General features: G+C 43.0%; 1 protein-coding gene across 1 annotated transcript in view; it reads right to left on the bottom strand.

Moving 5' to 3' along the window:
• RNF150 (ring finger protein 150) overlaps positions 1-17,611 on the bottom strand; it is a 185,445-nt gene that overhangs the window by 12,741 nt on the left and 155,093 nt on the right. The gene's annotated exons all lie outside the window — the stretch shown is intronic.

The following is a 17,611-nucleotide window of genomic DNA, read 5'->3' as shown; positions in this document are numbered from 1 at the left end:
ACATCCTCCTCACAACTGCAGGATTCTAAACTGTGATTCCTTAATTATTACTATTAATTGGCAGCTGGTATCGAGCAAACTGCCCCAAGGGTTTGTCCTGGGGCTGGGTTTGTTCAATGTCTTCATTAATGATCTGGATGATGGGATGGACTGCACCCTCAGCAATTCTGTGGATGACACTAAGCTACTTTGGATTATTTTTATATACGCTGTAATTGCAAGATAGATATACTTGTACATCAGATTATTTCAACTCCTCTCCATCAATATCATGGCAGTCAAAAGTTTAAACATTTCTTTGGCTAGAATTTTTACCACTGGAGGGAAAAGGAGTATTTACTGAATGAACAATCTAGAATGCAAACATTAATGGACTTTAATGACATTGGACTACTTGAAATTTAGTGCAAACAGTGAAAAAGTATTAATACGTATTTCACTGAGATCTCAAACATTATCTTTATTAACAAAAATGGCCTAAAACTGAAAGAAAAACATTCCAGAATACTGGTTTATTAATGCATGTTTCAAAGTTATGGATTTTTAAAAATAAATATATTATTTTATTTTATTATTTTATTCTAAAAATAACAAAAACGATAAAAGTTATTAACAATAAATGGGTTTACATTTAATTTAATATAAAGTCCACTGTTCATATGGTTTAACCATGTTAAAATTCAGCTGAGGATTCTCAAGACAAAAGTAATTTTAACCTGAACCAGATGTGAAGTAAAGATGAATGAGCTGATTTACATCACTTTCACAGATTTGCAGAACGAGCAGGCTGACCCTTCCATATAGATGTCACACCACCATTTAATGAGTATTTCTCATGCTGCCTTTTTTTCTCCGGGAGTGATGGTACGACCTTGGCTGTGTCCAGAGCAGGAAGACAGTGCAATGATGACGGATGGCAGTGCTGTGAGCCAGCTACAGACTGCCTACCACTCCCATGCTCAGAAGGGTGAGAAATCTTTTCAAACCTGTTCTCTTCTATCTATTCAGTAATAAAAGGCCTATTTTCTTTTGGCAAAAATATTTCAGTAGGAATTATGAAATAGAGTGGGTAAAATTATTCTTTGTGTACAACACAAAAACAAACAAGCTGCTGCCCAAGTAGTCATTTTACAATGATGTTCCCTGTTATGGAAATAGAATCCGACTAGGCTAATGATGCAAGGGCTCATAATAATTAGCACTTGGACAACGCTTCAAAGATTTAAAGTGTTATTCAAGTGCTGAGTAGCATTAATATTCCCTTTTTTCAAGGGATTAACTCATCTGTGATTAAAACAATTTGCTTAAACTAAAGCTGTAGCTGCTCATTTCAACAGAGTAAGGAGAAGGTGCCAAGGAAGGAATTAAAACTGGGGTGAGCCATAATTCCTCTACCCCAACAGTGAAGTCCTTTGACAGGTGAAAGCAATGCAAAAGAGCAGATGTATCTCTGTGCCTGAACCTGCTCTACTAAAGCAAAGAGATATTGAACTATTGACAGCAACAGGTACCGGTTCAAACCCTATAAAGTCAGCATAAGACCCACCAGACATGCTTTAATTTTGGTAGCTCTCCGTGTACAGATCTGTCTGCAAACAGAGTTTCAGCACTGATGATTTCTATGCCACTGTGGTCAGTGTTCCACTCAAACGTGTGACCATGAGTAAGTCTCTCCCGAAATATTGGCTGTCTTTCAATTACATCACATGGACTGCACAATAATACATGGACCTCCTACCATTTCTTCACCAGATATATGACATTGCCATTGATTTTTGCAGAATAAAGGAGTAAACAACTTTTGCCTTAACTAAGTGCTCCAAGCTTAGTAACATTTGCATGTGTTCCCATTTCTCATGTTCCATTTGTGACCACAGTGATAAATTACACATAGCACAGTTTATACTACAATATAGTGCCCAAAACTAAGGTCAAGAAAGTCCTCATAGGGAACTCCTCTTCATAGATGATGCAGCTCTCGTCACTCATAATGAAGACAGGCTACTGTCACGGTCACCGCAAACCTATCCAGGGACAAAGAACTGAACATCAGAATTGGAAAGGCAGCTACTATTTTGGCAGACTTAGGAAACCATCATGGAACAATCCTAAGCTGACAGTGAAAACAACGATACTAATCTACCAGGCATGTGTATTGAGTATCCTTCTATATGGTTCTGAGGCATGGACCACCTACTTGAACCAGGAGAAAAAACTGAACAGCTTCCCTCTTTGCTGCCTCCGCAGAATTATGAATATCAACTGGCAAGATAAAGTTTCAAATGCAGATGTCTTGTCAAGATCTGGCATACCCAACCTCATAGCGATCCTCAACAGCAGATGACTACGTTGGCTTGGTCATGTGAGAAGAATGAGCAATGAATGTCTTCCCAAAGAAATCTTCGGTGAACTGTCATGTGGGTTGAGAACAAGCGGAAGACCAAAGCTAAGATTCAAGGACACATGCAAAAACGCCATGAAAAAATTCAACATCGATCCAAAATCCTGGGAATTGACATCATCAGACCGAAATACCTGGAGACTATTGCTACGACAGGGCACATCATCCTTTGACAGTATATGTGCAAGCCATGCAAAAGAACTTCGTCTTAGAAGGAAAAATGCTCAAACTCAAGAATTTGGAAACAGACTGACATGCGGTTATTGCAATCGACTGTGCAAACCCAATCTTGTACGGATAAGCCAAGAGAGAAGCTGCAGACACACACACTGCCCATAAAGCCTCACAGCCACTAACCATTGTCTCTTCAGAAGAAAAAGGGCCAAAGTAATAGTAGTATAGTGCCCAACCCACTGTTGTCGACTTTCATGATTTTACTGCAAATTTTGCCATATTTAGTGTATTTTCTTAAAGCCTTAGCTCTTGGAGTCAGATGAACACCTCAAATTTCATTTAAAAAAGATTATGTTTCCAGTGCTTGTAGTAGCAGAGAAAAGCCTGAGAATGTAAATACTAAAGAGTCAAAATCATAGGGCAAATAAAAATAACTGTAATTTCATTATTTTTAAAAATCTTGTGATTTTTAAGGTAATCCTACCCTATTTGGGAGGCCTGACAAAAGAATTCTGCCTGCTTAGTGTTGACAATTTTGCTTGCCAAGGTGCACTTTAACAGTTTACACTTTAAATTGGAGGATTTTGTGACTGGAGCATGCTGCTAAAGGAAACAAAGAGTACTTCACAAGTAATGGTCCCTCTAATCTCTTCCATCCATGCACAGAATAAGTTTTATGTGCACTGATGCATGCGTGAATGTGCACTGCCAGTAGAAACACAACCTAGCTGTGGACACTTTGCTAACCAGCGGGGCAGCATGTGAATTTCTCCTGAGTGGCCACCAGTGCACAGCTTACAGGAATGCTGTTCACAAGCTTATTTTACTACCCTCAGGCCATTTCTATACAGGCCACTTTCTTTGGAAGTGGCATGCTAATACGTGCTTCTTCCGGAGGCCCCTTCTTCCCAAAAATTTTCGGGAAGAAGGGGCCTCTGGAAGAAGTACTTCCTTCCGGAAGCCCCGCTGGGGGCCGCACTTCTACACGGCGTTTTGGAGTCCGGAACAACGGTCTTCCAGACTCCAAATCATATGACGTTATGCTAATGAGGCACGGGGAATTTGTATCCGGGCCTCATTAGCATCTTTTGCTCCGTGTATTAGCATGCCACTTCTGAAGAAAGTAGCCTGTGTAGAAACGGCCTCAGTGGGTAATGGTAGACATCATTCAGAACACCAGTGGCGCTTTCCTTTCACTTCTAAGAGAAACAAGGCTACATGTCACAGCATGCTGCCTTTCTCTGCCTAATTCTGCATAGGCGTTCCATTCTGTTGTGTCCTCTGACACACGGTGGTTTGACAAAGAGGAACTAAAACCGAAGACCGTTTCTAACCTACAGTGCACCTGAGTTCACTTTGCTGTTGCCCTCATGATATTGCTATGCATGACAACATATGGCAGCCCAGGCCAAACTTATGGGCCCTCTGAGACACATATGATAATCTTAACAAGTTCAAGAGCCTGGATGCACTGCTGGGGCTCAAGGCTTCAGCCCTGTGGAGAGGAGGGTCTTGGAGCTGTAGCTCTGAGGCAGGTGCCTGCCTCGGCTTGGGGCTTCAGCTCCTTTTGTTGCTGTCTTTCCCTAAGGAGCGAAAGCACTGCAATTCCCAGTTGTTTGCCATTGCCTCTGCATGTAGACTTTACACTGGGAGCTGAAGGGAGGGGTCAATGAGGAATAGAAGGGGAACAGGCCTGGGGACAAGTGACTTAAGCTGTTGGGAGGAATGAATCTTTAAATTGTGCCTCCCACCACCTTCTTTGCAAGCAGGAGTTGTCTCTGGGAGAAGTCCCTAGCCCCACCACCCTGCTGCAGGACCAGAGGCCGGAGCTCTCTCCCCCTTTCTTTGTCTGGCGGATGGGAATAGTGTGTGTGGGAAGTGGGGCAGAAGGGGATTCACAAGATACACTTTAACATTAATGAGCTGCACGTGGCTCATGATCTGTGGTTTGGCCTCCTGGCATACGGCATAAGGTAATAATGATGCAGCCTTCATCTCTTTGCAAAATTAATACAAAGAGTGGTTACATTTGTTAGTACTAATTGCCGGCAAACTATGGACAGAAATATTTAGTTTGGTGGTTTAAAACAGGAAGATTGTAGATTTTGCAGTCTGTTCTAACCCTATGATTCTATGCTTAACAATGCTTATGCATTGTTACAGAATTTGCTTAACATTTGCAACATGTGTGTAGATTTTGGGGGAAAAAACTATTAGTAAAATATAAGTCTCAGAAGGGTAGCTGTGTTAATCTGAAGAAGTGGGTCTTATCCACAAAAGCTCATCACCTAATAAATAAATTGGTTAGTCTGTAAGGTACTACAGGACTGCTTGTTTTTAGTTAAAAAAAAATAGAAAGTTGCATTTTTAAAGAGCTGTCCTAGCTTGTAACATTCTGGATTGGTAGAGGCCAAACAGTCAATTGTAGGCACAAAGATGCATTTACAAAAATGACTAAATGTCCACTGCTAAGGAATTTGCAAACACACATTCACAATCTCAGATTTGGAACTTGTGTAATTTTCCCATCTATGATCAAAACGAAATGTTTTAGCCATGCAAATATGGTAGTTTTTGTGGTAGTTTTACATTAAAGTAGAGCTTTCCCTTTGGTCAGCTCCAGTTGATACAAAGGGGACAGAGAACAAGCCTAACAAGGCATCTATGTCTGGTTTAACGTTGTTGTCAACTCTACAGTACTCAGTACTGATCATCTTGCTTAGCACCAATTTATGGAGTATGGCTGCAGCATTCCATTCAAGCAATCCTGGATCATTCAGATAGGGCTTAAGGGATCCTTCTAACCAGTGCAAGTTAGGGCAGCCCACAGGCTGCGCCTGCACATACTAGGGGATAAGCCATAGAATCACAGAATACTAGAACTGGAAGGGACCTTAAGAGGTCATCTAATCCAGTCTCCTGCACTTCTGGCAGGACCAAGAGCCTTCTAGACCATCCCTGACAGTTGTTTATCTAATATGCTCTCCAATGATGGAGATTCCACAGCCTCCCTAAGCAGTTTATTCCAGAATGCTCTTTTGATTTCCTAGGGTGATGGAAATATCAATTTGCCCGTTCTTTGGCTCTATGAAAGCTCAAAGACGGGGAGTGACTTTTCCTGCCTATGATCATGGTGAAAACTGAAAGCTAATTTCCTCGGAGGCTTAGAATATAATTGAAGGAAGCCATCACCTGGCTAAGGTCTTAAACCCATCACACTAAGATTAAGAGTCTCATGTTATACCAACTAAGATAGCCATCTCCAGCTACCCCTAACTTCAAGGGTGGAAAGGTAGCAGAACCTAAGTGTGGACCTAGGAGATGCATGGACATTTTTGCCATTATGCCTAGTGATGCCTCATGGGAAAAACAGTCCCAAATGTCATAAAAGTAAAAATATCAGAAAACTTAGATGCCATAGATTGTTCTTCATGCTAAGGGGTAGAAAGATAAATCTTAAGATTTTTGCCATTTCCCCTCCTCCAGGCATTCAGATATCACTGTGTTATTAGACACTCTATCGAGGAAGCCAGGGATGTATTGTTTATTACGCTCTACATGCAAGTTGCCATCAGGGCTATAAGTCAGCTGCCAAAATATAACTAAAGCCAAACGTCTCCTTTTCTTCTGGATTAAAAACTTAAGTCACGGCAGGAAACTATTCAGTAGGAAGCTGGTCTCCATTTCCTTATATTTTAGCCATGGTCTGTGAACTAATTCAGTTTACTAAGGAGTCCAATCTTTCACACACACAATTAAACTGATGACACAAAACCTACAGAGTGCTGCCATTTTTTTTTAATCTCACAACAGTCACATGAAATAGGAAGTCAGGAAAAACTTGTAAGATGCTCTTACGTCTAAAATTAGGTGCAGGCAATGCTGCCTACCATAAGATTAAGGCTTTTATTTGTGCTAAATAAACTTTTTCTTGGGTTGCCTTCTGAAATTCTAATTAATTTTTGCAGTTCCTGACATAGAGTAATAAACGTTTGACTTTGAAGACATAATATATACATGTGCATGCATGGGGGTGAGCGCACACACGCGTGCGCACACACAGATTTCAACATCCAGTCAGACATTTTACAGCTGGAGAGTTTACTACATTATTCAGGCCAGCTCCTCGGCTGGTATACACGGGTTACTGAAGTGAATGGAGCCCTTCATCTAAAAATCTTGTCAAAACAAACAGGACCTCTTACTGCTATTCATGAAACTCATCTAGTTTCAAAACTGTTTATTTTACATGGGATGGAGGTAAGCCTGCATCCACACGCACTCAAGCTATGGGGAAGTTTGGATCTGGCGCTAGACAGAGCTCTCAGATCTGCAGCTTCTGCCCATTTCTAACTTGGGGCAGTTTAGCTTTAGAGCATCCCCTTATATTAGGTGTTGTATGGAACCATCCTGACCCCAGAGCCATCCGGTCCATAGGATGAGGTGAAGCAACTGTCCAAGGCCCCACACTTTTGCATCTCAGGGAAATGCAGGGGACCGGTGCCCACAGGAAAGGTCAGTGCCCCCACCCCAGTATTTCTTTTTGTCTGCTGCAGCCCCCCCAAGGGTTGAACTGACCTGTATGTTAGTCTAGTGGAGGCTTACTTGCTGGCTTCCACAGGGTCCTAGTGCTCATCCAACTGCCTAATGTCACTTTAGTACGCGGTCTGTGCAGGGCAGCCTGCCTTGGCTGACCCTGCTCTTCCAGGTTTCCACTTTTCCCTTTTCCAGCACGGGAACCCTCCACTAGTCCAGGGGGCCCTTCCAAACACAAGTGAGTGCCAGCCAGCCAGCCTCCATCACAGCTCCTCACCCACAGCCCAAAACTGTGCTCCCCCAGTGCCCCACACCTCCCCCTTTCACTGTCCTTTCTCTTCTCTTGCAGCTTTGTTTGTGCGTGTGTGTGTGTGGGGGGGGGGGGGGGTCCTTGCTACCAGGCTCCAGGCTGTGGGGTCAGGGGAGAGGCAGCCTTTATCATCTACTGCCTCAAGGTTCTCCATGCCTTTCTCAGCTCTCCAGCAGCAAGCTGCAGACTCGGGATTCCCTTTCTTGCAGTACAAGGATCTAAGGACCCACCAGGGCTGGCAAATCACAGAAAAACAGAGGGTTTCCACTGACTCCCACCATTTTATGAGCTTTAAAACTCAACGTAAGTGCTCTCAAATCTGAATAGTTACTCTGATTGCTTGGAAATCTGCCTCCTGGGGATGCAGAGTAGCACCAGTGATCCAAGCATCGGCTCATTTAACCAAGGGATCTCTGAGTTACAGGCTGCTCCCCAAACCTATTTTCTTCTGGTCTGTTAAACAGAGAGTGAGGTACTGAGTATGTCTGGATGAATCATAGACAAATTTCTTTTACACAGATGGTGTGAACTCACCAGACCATCAGTTAACATAACGAAGGATAAATCAACCTAACTGCATTAGACAAAAGGAGTTTTGGAATAGGTGCCTATCAGGTGCTACAATTTGAGAGCTATAGGTGACAATGTGATTTTGATGAAGATGTTGCCAGTGCTGGGAGTGTGGGGCAGAAATTAGGCATGTGAAGCAAGGGCCAGTATTAGGCATCAAAGGAGTGGAGAAATGAAAAGGAGAGTGGTGTAGAGCAAGGGGAATGTGGGGAGAAGGATACATAGGAATGGTGACTTTGTATATACAGGTGACTGCGCTCCCCTAGGGACAGCCCTGATGCCCCAGAAGAAAATAGGAGATGGAATTCCCTCCTGGACCCCTAATGGGCCAGAAATATGGCTGCTACACCAACCTTTGTCCACGGTTCTCTGTGCCTCTCCAGATCTTCTGGCTGGCCTAAGGAAGAGTGGACGGCCCTTCCTCAGTTCCTGAGGCTAGCTCCAACAGCAGCACTAACTTTGCAGAGTCCTTGGAATCATTGTACCACATTCTGTTCATCCACAGTAACTCTGCTGTGATGTAATCCACATAAAGTCTGCTGATGTCAATGGCATTAGTCTGGGAAAAATCTAAATAATCGTGATAAGAATCTGATCGAGTGTGTTTGGTCACCAAGCAAAGAAGTAGGACTGGGAAAGGAAAGAAGTATTCCTCAAGTCTTCTCACAACTTTTCGTAACCACAGAGAGACATAGAACAGTCATTTATATATAATATTGTCACTGTCAATGTCTTCTAAGTGTAGTTGGTACCTGAAAAGCTTGCATTTTCAGTGTATCTGATGTAAACTTGATACAGAGAAATAATTCCCTACCAAAAGCAGTATGCTAGATAGAAACATTCTGGAGACTTTTGATTAAGTTGAAAAACATCTGCTAAATCCCCGGAAGAAAGATCTAAAGACAAAAAAGGTTAGGCAGTGTTCTCTCAGGGTTAAATTTATACAGGAATGTAAGCTGCTAGAAATTCAAAATGCTCCAGAAGGTTTGTATAATATGTTACTACAGCAACCATTTATATACACGCAACATTCTATGGATTTGAATCAAGGGTCCCAGAACCAGTTTCTCTGTTCTAATCTGGGAATAAGGCCCGAATTTTTTTTTCTGTGCTTAAAATTAGTTTCCGCTACCACCACTGAGTTCCAAATCCAGTGTCTGTGAAGAAAAACAGATACATTTTCTTCTACTACAAGAGTTAGATTACCAAGAACTGTACTGTAATTCTCAGAGGAATTAGGCCTGTGGGTTATATGATTCCTCCCAAAAGTACATTCTGCACCATCACAAGACACCACACAATCATCTTTTTCGTGTTGTTCCACCAGAATTTGTGGCTGAAAACAGACACATGTTGTCTTTTTATGTTCAGTTTTACACCTACAGTGAAATCTTGGTGCCACTGAAGTCAATGCCAAAACCTCTACTGATTCCACCCTTGATCTTTATATATGGTAACACAGCGATGATACAGTAACACTCCTTCCCCTGCAATAAACTATATTCATCCTGCAGAATTGGAGGTGAGAGAATCTACAGAACTCCATTTCTACTGCTTGCTACCAAGATCTATAATCCTGAGCAAGATTGCATCCCACAGCTATTCTATCTGGAAGGGCTAGGGGAACATAGAGGTATTGTCTTGTGGCTGGCCACGTGGGGGGATGGCTGTCTTCACACTCTCCATCCTCTAGCAAGTGGCGCACAGAGATAGGTTACTGTGATGCGGAGACACTGAAAGCCTGTGCTGTTATAAAAGTATATTTCTCACACTCAGTGTCAGGTTCATTTTGAGGGATATAAACACATCTTTTATTATTAAATTAGAGATAGACATTTCCTAGAACTGGAAGGGACCTCAGGAGGTCATCTAGTCCAGTCCCCTGCCCTCTTGGCAGGACCAAGCACCATCCCTGACATCTATTTGCCTCAATCCCTACATGGCCTTCTCAAGGATTGAGCTCACAATTCTAGGTTTAGCAGGCCAGTGCTCAAACCACTGAGCTATCCCTCCCCCCACATTTGATTTGGATGGATTCATGTTTATGACCAAATCATTTATGCAATCCCAGTAACACTATGGGATAATCTTATCAAATGATGGTGAGACATCTTAAAACAAAGAAACAAACAAACAAACAAACAAAAAAAAAAGCCAACCACATCCCCAACCCATCTTTCCCCTATTCTATCTACCCTTTTTCTAAACACCATTTTTGTACAATTCATTGAATTCTGTACATTTGCAGCCAGAATTTTCAAACCCACAATTCGGTTCCTAATTCCATATTTATGCTGCTAAACATCAGAGGCTTGCAGCTCCCAAGGGGATTTTTGGGTGGCTAGCATTCTTCAAACCAAGGCTACTTTATTAAATTTAGGACCCTAACTTTAGACTTTACACTATTAAGCCATGCACTACATTGACTCTCCGCCCCCCCCCCCCCGCAACTGATATATTCTGCATAAATTTAAGTGACCTACCATGAATATTTTAACAAGTGAATCTATTTTCCTTGATAAGGAAATGTCTAGCAGTACAAAAAGATAATCTTAGACAGATGCTTAATAACTCAGGCAAGCATTTAACCTGTTTCTAGGTCAACTGCCAGAACAGTCCTGATGTGCTACCATCTCAAATAATAAGCATCAGCTTTTCTGCTCCTATTTTAAGACTCTCCCCCAACAATGAAATATTTTTTGTTGTTATTTTGCTCTCTGGTTGAAAAAGTGTCAAAACTGGATCCCTTATTCATGGAAACAGTCACATTTGCAAGACCTCTCATGCGTTAAGAAAGAACGATTTATTTAAAAATAGACTCCTGCAGGAAAAAGAAGTTCTACAAAAGTCCTACTGAGACAGAAGTCACGTGCTACACTAGGAAAAGTTACATTTGTTCTCCACATTGTCCCCAAAATACTTCAAGAATAATTGCATGGAAACTTTATACCATGGAGAGAGGATCAGTCTTTCTACCACCTCAGCTCTGACCTTCCCTGTGCATACTGTACTATGGAATATATTTGAAATTCACTGGCACCTACCAGCAGCTAAAAGGCATTGTACCGATCTCTTTCACATATTTTATTTTCCTTCCTCAGCCATCTCAGTGCTGTCTCCCATGCCGTGTCCGACACCTGAAATGTCTTCTCTGATCACTTACACCATGCTAACCTCTTCGCTGGGCTTCAAATTCACTTCTTTCGAAAAATTACTCTTTCCCACCTCCCTAAGACATTTCTCTTTCATTCACATACCCAGCTATCTTTGTGTGCCACACCCTAGGTTCCAATCTGAAAAAAATTCCATCATGTGACATGTTGACAACCCTGTGGGTTGTTAGTAGGTTGGAACCTTTAGACCAACACACGCCCCGGCACTTGCACTAATGGAGTAACTGATGCCAACTGCATGACATTCTCTATGTGGACCAGCACTAGAAGAGGAGGGGACACTTCCCTAATAGGTTCAAAGCTATTTGCTGACAGCAGAGAAATGGTGAGATTCAGGGATCTTGGAGGAGTGTGCCCCCTACCTTGCACAGACTCCTCTGGCCCCACCATTTCTACACTGTCCCTGTCCCATCCTGTCTTTTCCCCACCCCATCTGTTGTTCCCGTCCCATTCTCCTTGCCTCGCCTGTCCCAGTCTCCTCTCCTCAGGCTTCTCTTCCTAGTCCCAGTCTCCTTGGCCAGCCAGTCTCAGCATTCGCATTCAAGTCCCCTGTCCCAAGTGTCCCTCGACAGTGTCGCCCCCTCTCCAGATCCAGGCTCAATCTCATTGCCTCGTCTCATTGCTCCTTCTCTGACTGGGCTCTCCCCTTCTTGCTCCATTGGCTCCCAATTCTCGTATTCCTTCCCAGATTCCTCATTCAACCTCAGGCATGCCCCCCTCATTGGTTCACTTAATCCTTTTTAAAACAAAAAGCAGTCAAGTAGCACTTTAAAGACTAGCAAAATAGTTTATTAGGTGAGCTTTCATGGGACAGACCCACTTCTTCAGACCATAGCCAGACCAGTTCTGGCTATGGTCCGAAGAAGTGGGTCTGTCCCACGAAAGCTCACCTAATAAACTATTTTGCTAGTCTTTAAAGTGCTACTTGACTGCTTTTTGTTTTGATTGTGTATAGACTAGCACGGCTTCCTCTCTGTTATTAATCCTTTTTGTTAGCTAGCCAGCCCCAGGTCTCCCGGCTGCATCACAGCTCTGTCAGCTCTGTCCTCCCTCCCCCTGCTCCTTTCTACTCCCGCTCCTAGTCCCCATCTCCTTCTCCAGCCAGTCCCAGTCTCCCCTTCTCCTCACCCAACCTCAGTTCTCCCTCCCAGTTTCTCTTCTCACTCAAATCCCGTTACCATCACATTCCATGTTTCAACCTCCCTGACTTCCCTCCCCACTGGTTCGTTTTCATTCTTTCCGCTTGTGTCTAAGGCCACTCTCTCATCCCGTCTGCCAAGGCACCAGCAGCGATGGGGTTTTTGAGTGCACCAAAGAGATGGGCTGCTTGCTCTCAATTTCATTGCCTAGCCCCACCATGACCTTGAAGGGTGACTACAGCTGGGTTTATTCCTTCAGCCTTGGGCTGGGCTGGATTCTGTTGCTGTGTAAAAATTGCACACGTACAGTCTGGTCACATGCATGATCTCTGAGATGATGCAACATGTTCTGTATGAATGGAATCCTACGAAATTTTAGCTGTTTAGCGCTAAGAGGTTTCTACTGAGCATATGCAAACTTTGATCCTTTCAAGGGTTATTATTAAGTCAAATTTGGGCATGTTCTCACAGGGGTGGGCAAAGTTGCTTCTTGCCAAATTTCCAGTCCCTGCTCCAAAGCAAAAGGGTTCTACCTATGCTGAAAGAAAAGGTCAGAAGACTTTTTTTTTTTTTATAACGGGAAAACAGCTGAACCATTTGTGCTGAAATTTTCTAAATAATTCAGCCTCAGGCAGATTTCTGGCACGTGAAGTTTCATCCTAAATGACTGACATTTGGCAAAGTAGTAGGCAACTGAAAACAAAGTCTTAAAACTAAAACCAAGGTCTTAAAATAGGAAGTGCTGGGCAGTCTTGACAAGCAGAGCTGCGACCAGGCCCAGCTATAAAATCAGGAACATATACAAAGTGCAACATGTGATACGTGAAAAACTTCCATCTTTATTCTGTGTACATGTGATACAAGACAACCTCCCTCCTTTCCTGTGCCAAATGTAATACCTCCCTGCGTCCTGGCAACGTCCCAGATTCTGCAAGCACTTTATGTATCTCTGTAGCTTTGCTGACCTCCATAGTCCCATTGAAGTTAACGGGATTACTCACATGCATAAAATTATCCACTTGCACTCTTCGCAGTCTTGGGGCAGGACAATACCTAATCTCTCTATACACCACATCCATGTTCACCACTGTTTGGCAGTATGTAGACATGTCAGATGGTAACTCTTACAGGTTAGACATGTACACCACCAGTTCTGACAGGAAAGAAGATTCACGTTTTTTTTTTTTCCTTTAAATGAATGGCAGGATTAACTAGGTGGGTCCTGAATGCATGCAATTTGTGTCTGGAAATGCCACCTTGGAAACAAGGCACAGTTGATCTATTTAGCAGGCTGCCAGACTGCCAATATGATTCATCACTAAGTACCTGTACTATATAATTTATTTCCAGCTCAGGCTCATGTAGAAGTTGATGTGTCATGTCCTGACATTTCATTGATAGCTTTGTCAAGGAGAATTTCGGTATATTATATATGTACAGGCACGCTTACCACAAACCCCATGGAGAGAAACAAATAGATGTTATGGAAATCAGACCACTTTAATACACAATTCTGCAAGTACCTAAGAAATCTGAGGGATGGGGATCTGAGAGCCCCAGAGGGAGGGTCTTCTCAAACTGTGAGTGAGTCATAAGAAGCAGCTGCTAAATTGTACCCACAAGCTGGGGAGCTGGAAGCAGTCTCATGAATCAGAGTATCCTGCAGGACAAAAAGCAGGAAAAGGTAGGAGCATCTTAAGTTGCAATCTTCCCCTCTCTTTTTCTGTTACCCCCCCGTGACCCCTTCCACACTCTTATCAGCTGTACTGTAGCTCCTCGACTCTCTTCCCCTCCTCCACGTCAGCTCTTACAGTGGGTACACCTTCAGCTACACAGCCTCCTGGGGAGGCAATGCCCCAGAGCTGAGTCAGCAGGAGGGGATAGCCACCCAGCAGAAACAACAAGAAGTCTTCTGGCACCTTATAGAGTAACAGATATTTTGGAGTATAAGCTTTTGTGGGCACAGACCTACTTCATCAGATGCATATAGTGGAGATTCCAGAGGTAGGCCTAATTATACAGGCTCGTGAAAAGGAGGGAGTCCAAATCAAGAAGGCCAGAGCTGACGAAGTCAGTTCAGTCAGGGAGGGTGTGGCCCACTTCCAGCAGCTGATGTGGAGGTGTGAACACCAAGAGAGGAGAAACTGCTTTTGTAGCTCACCAGCCACTCCCATTCTCTGTTCAGTCCTTGATTGATGGTGGCAAATTTGCTAATGAATGCCAGTTCTGCAGTTTCTTTTTGGAGCCTGTTTTTGAAATTTTTTTTGATGCAGGTTGGCTACTTTTAAAGCTGCTACTGAGTGTCCAGGAAGATTGAAATGTTCTCCTACAGGTTTTTGTATGTTACCGCTACTGACATCTGATTGGCTTCCATCCAGCAGATGCTCCATCGCCATCAGATGTGGCAGCTGGGCCCAGTCCCCAACCCAGAAAGCGCCTGCAGCAACAGCCAAGCCGCAGAACCCTACCCAGCCACAAGAACTAGCCATGAAGCCCACTGTCCTAGACCATTGCTCAGACCATGTCACCCTTCTCTTTGAAACCCTCTCCACAGGTTCCCTCCTTTCTGTTTCATCAAACACACTGACCCTACCTATCCTTTCTAATTCTGTCAAGAGGTCAAGGACTGCCTGTACTGACCAAGATGCCAGCCTCCACTGCTTGCTTAAATATTGAGCTAACACGTTTTGCTTTCTCCCAGGCTGCTTCTCACACTGGGGAGGAACTCCTCATGAATACCCCCTACAACTCTACCTCGTTAACCTCCTAAGCACTCTCCTTTGACAGATTGCCCACAACCATCTTGACAATAATTACGTCAGTAGTGTGCTTGCAACACTTCCTATTGTGCTGACGAATATAGTCTCACCATTTCCTAGCATTCCCTTGTCAGTCTGTCTATATAACTATCATCTCATGTCTTGTGCTTAGATTGTAAGCTCTTCTGGGGCAGGGACCATCTTTTTGTTCTGTGTGTCCTGGCCCATCAGTAGTGCTTGTAGGGGTCATGGCAATGCAATAATAAACAGTCTGTGATACAGTGATAAATGATTGATACAAAGTGCAGGGATTTCTTCAATAATCAAGTGAAGAAATAAGTACGTCTATGCAGAAAGGGGGTAAAAATCTTTAACTGTGATATACATTACTTTCAAAAAATTAGCGATAGCAACAGTAAAATAAAGATAGTGATTAATATACACATTCCCATATGTACTATTACTGTGTCACACTAACACATTTACCCAGCTTTGCTCAGCTCTTCAATTGAATTTTGCTTGGGCAATTTTGCCCCCGCTCCTTCACAGCGACGAAGGCGAACAGCCAGTGTCACCCTTGTATGAATTAGTGGAGGGGGAGCTCCAGCTCCCCACCCTTCCTAAAAGGCACATGGCAGGTGGGAGGCTCAGGGCTGGGGCAGTCCCAGATGGAGGGGGATGCACCCTCCGCCAGAACCTGTCACCTACCTGGTGACTGTCTTTTTTTTGGAAGGTTTTATGCAATGCAATTCCATTCCAAGCACATCCCAATTTCCTCACCCAACCAAACCCTTATGGTGCTCGAAGTTTAGATAAGAGGAAGCTATATACTGAAAATGGTGGTCCTAGCTCTTACCATTTAGGAGGAGTTATTGAAGAAACTAACGAACTCTCCAAATATATATAGTAGATAATCTACAGTCTACTGGTAGAGTATTACAGAAAAGATATTTTTAACCAAAAGTATAAGGTCCCCAACAATTTAACATGCATATCCCACTGTTAGAAAGATGAATGCCAACTTATTTTCTCCACGCAGAAGAGGAGAAGATTCCTGACAAAACAAGTTTACAGTCTTCTTCAGACACAGCATACACTGGGTATTGAGTTTGAGGTGGCAAAGGAAACTTAACTGCATTTTTAAAGGAGGTGTTGGAAGAATGGGAGAAGTGCCACTGGGAACGCAGGTAGATGGACACGAAGCACAGAGCTAATATGGAAGAGAGCGTAAAGAGGAGACAAAAGGAAGGATGCAAAGAAGGGTGGTTAGAGAGGAAAGCTTGTGTAAGCAATGGTAAAGGAGTGAAAATGTGATGCATCTGTGAAAATCAGATGGAAATGTCTCCTGAAATACATTCCAGCTATGGATCAGAGGTTTCCCCCGCCCCGCCACCCAGAAAGAGGGTCACCACTAGAAAGAGACTACAGGAATTATCTAACTACATGTTATAGCTCATGTATAGCGAGAAGTAATTTTCATCATGTGAGTTTTAATATTGCTGTCAAAAGCAAAAACAAAGAGCCCTTTTTGTTTAATCACCGTGCACTGATATTCCCCAACCCCCAGAAAATAAATAGCTTGTTTTGATGGCAACTTCTATACATGCTTAAACTAGAATGACAGCAGGAGCTGTTGTTAAATCAGGTCACATATGCTTCTCCGAAAAATGTGCCTGTGATTTTCAAATCTACCTCAGTGGATATATTTTCCTGTATAAACTCTTAAGAGCTAAGGTCACAAGCACAATATTACCCAGAAAAATAACATACTGGTTTTTCAAGAGCGAGTACAAAGAAAGTCTCACGCACAAACATAAGGGAAGCATTTGTGGATCATGGGATTTAATATGGTAGTAGGTATGAGCAGAAAATATTACTATTAACCATGGGTGGTGGCGGTGATCTGGAGTTAAGCAAACAGAATGGTAAGAAAAAAAATAACTTAAGAAATTATATATATGTTGTCTGAAATGTGGTGTGAGTGTCTTTTCATTCCCATGTGCCATATCCCGTATCACTGAAGGGAAAATAAGGTAATTCTAATACATTTTAACTTGGGGCAAATATTGCCCCTTTCTCTGCTGTGTACAGGGCCTCATGTGCAATGGGACTGATGAGGTCCTGCTGCACAGCTTGCAGAAAAATGGATGCAATGCTAGGGATAAGGAACTCCTGCCAGGTGTGAAGCTGATAGCCATGGTAGCACCCTGAGCAGCTGGGCAGATTCACAGATTCACCAGCTATTTGTTATCCATGCAGTGCATATAGTTCAGTGAGAAATTTACTGACGCCTGAAAGCTGTACTAACAGCTGTGCTGCTGAGCTGTGACCTCCTTTTCTTCTCGCCTCTGCCGTAATAACCATCACACAACCCTCTGTGAGCTCTGGGCTGATGGACAAGATTACCCCTGGATGCAGAACACATACATGATTCACCCATTTGACAATTTTTACTCTTTCTTTAAGGAAAAAAAAAAATAAAAAGAGTCACTCATTAAATGTGCGTAACCTATTATACAATAGGCAGACATGAAGAAAAAAAAAGAAAG

The sequence above is a fragment of the Carettochelys insculpta genome, chromosome 4 (genome assembly GCF_033958435.1).
Source record: "Carettochelys insculpta isolate YL-2023 chromosome 4, ASM3395843v1, whole genome shotgun sequence".
Classification (NCBI taxonomy): Eukaryota; Metazoa; Chordata; order Testudines; family Carettochelyidae; genus Carettochelys; species Carettochelys insculpta.
This window is presented reverse-complemented; position numbering and strand designations above follow the sequence as displayed.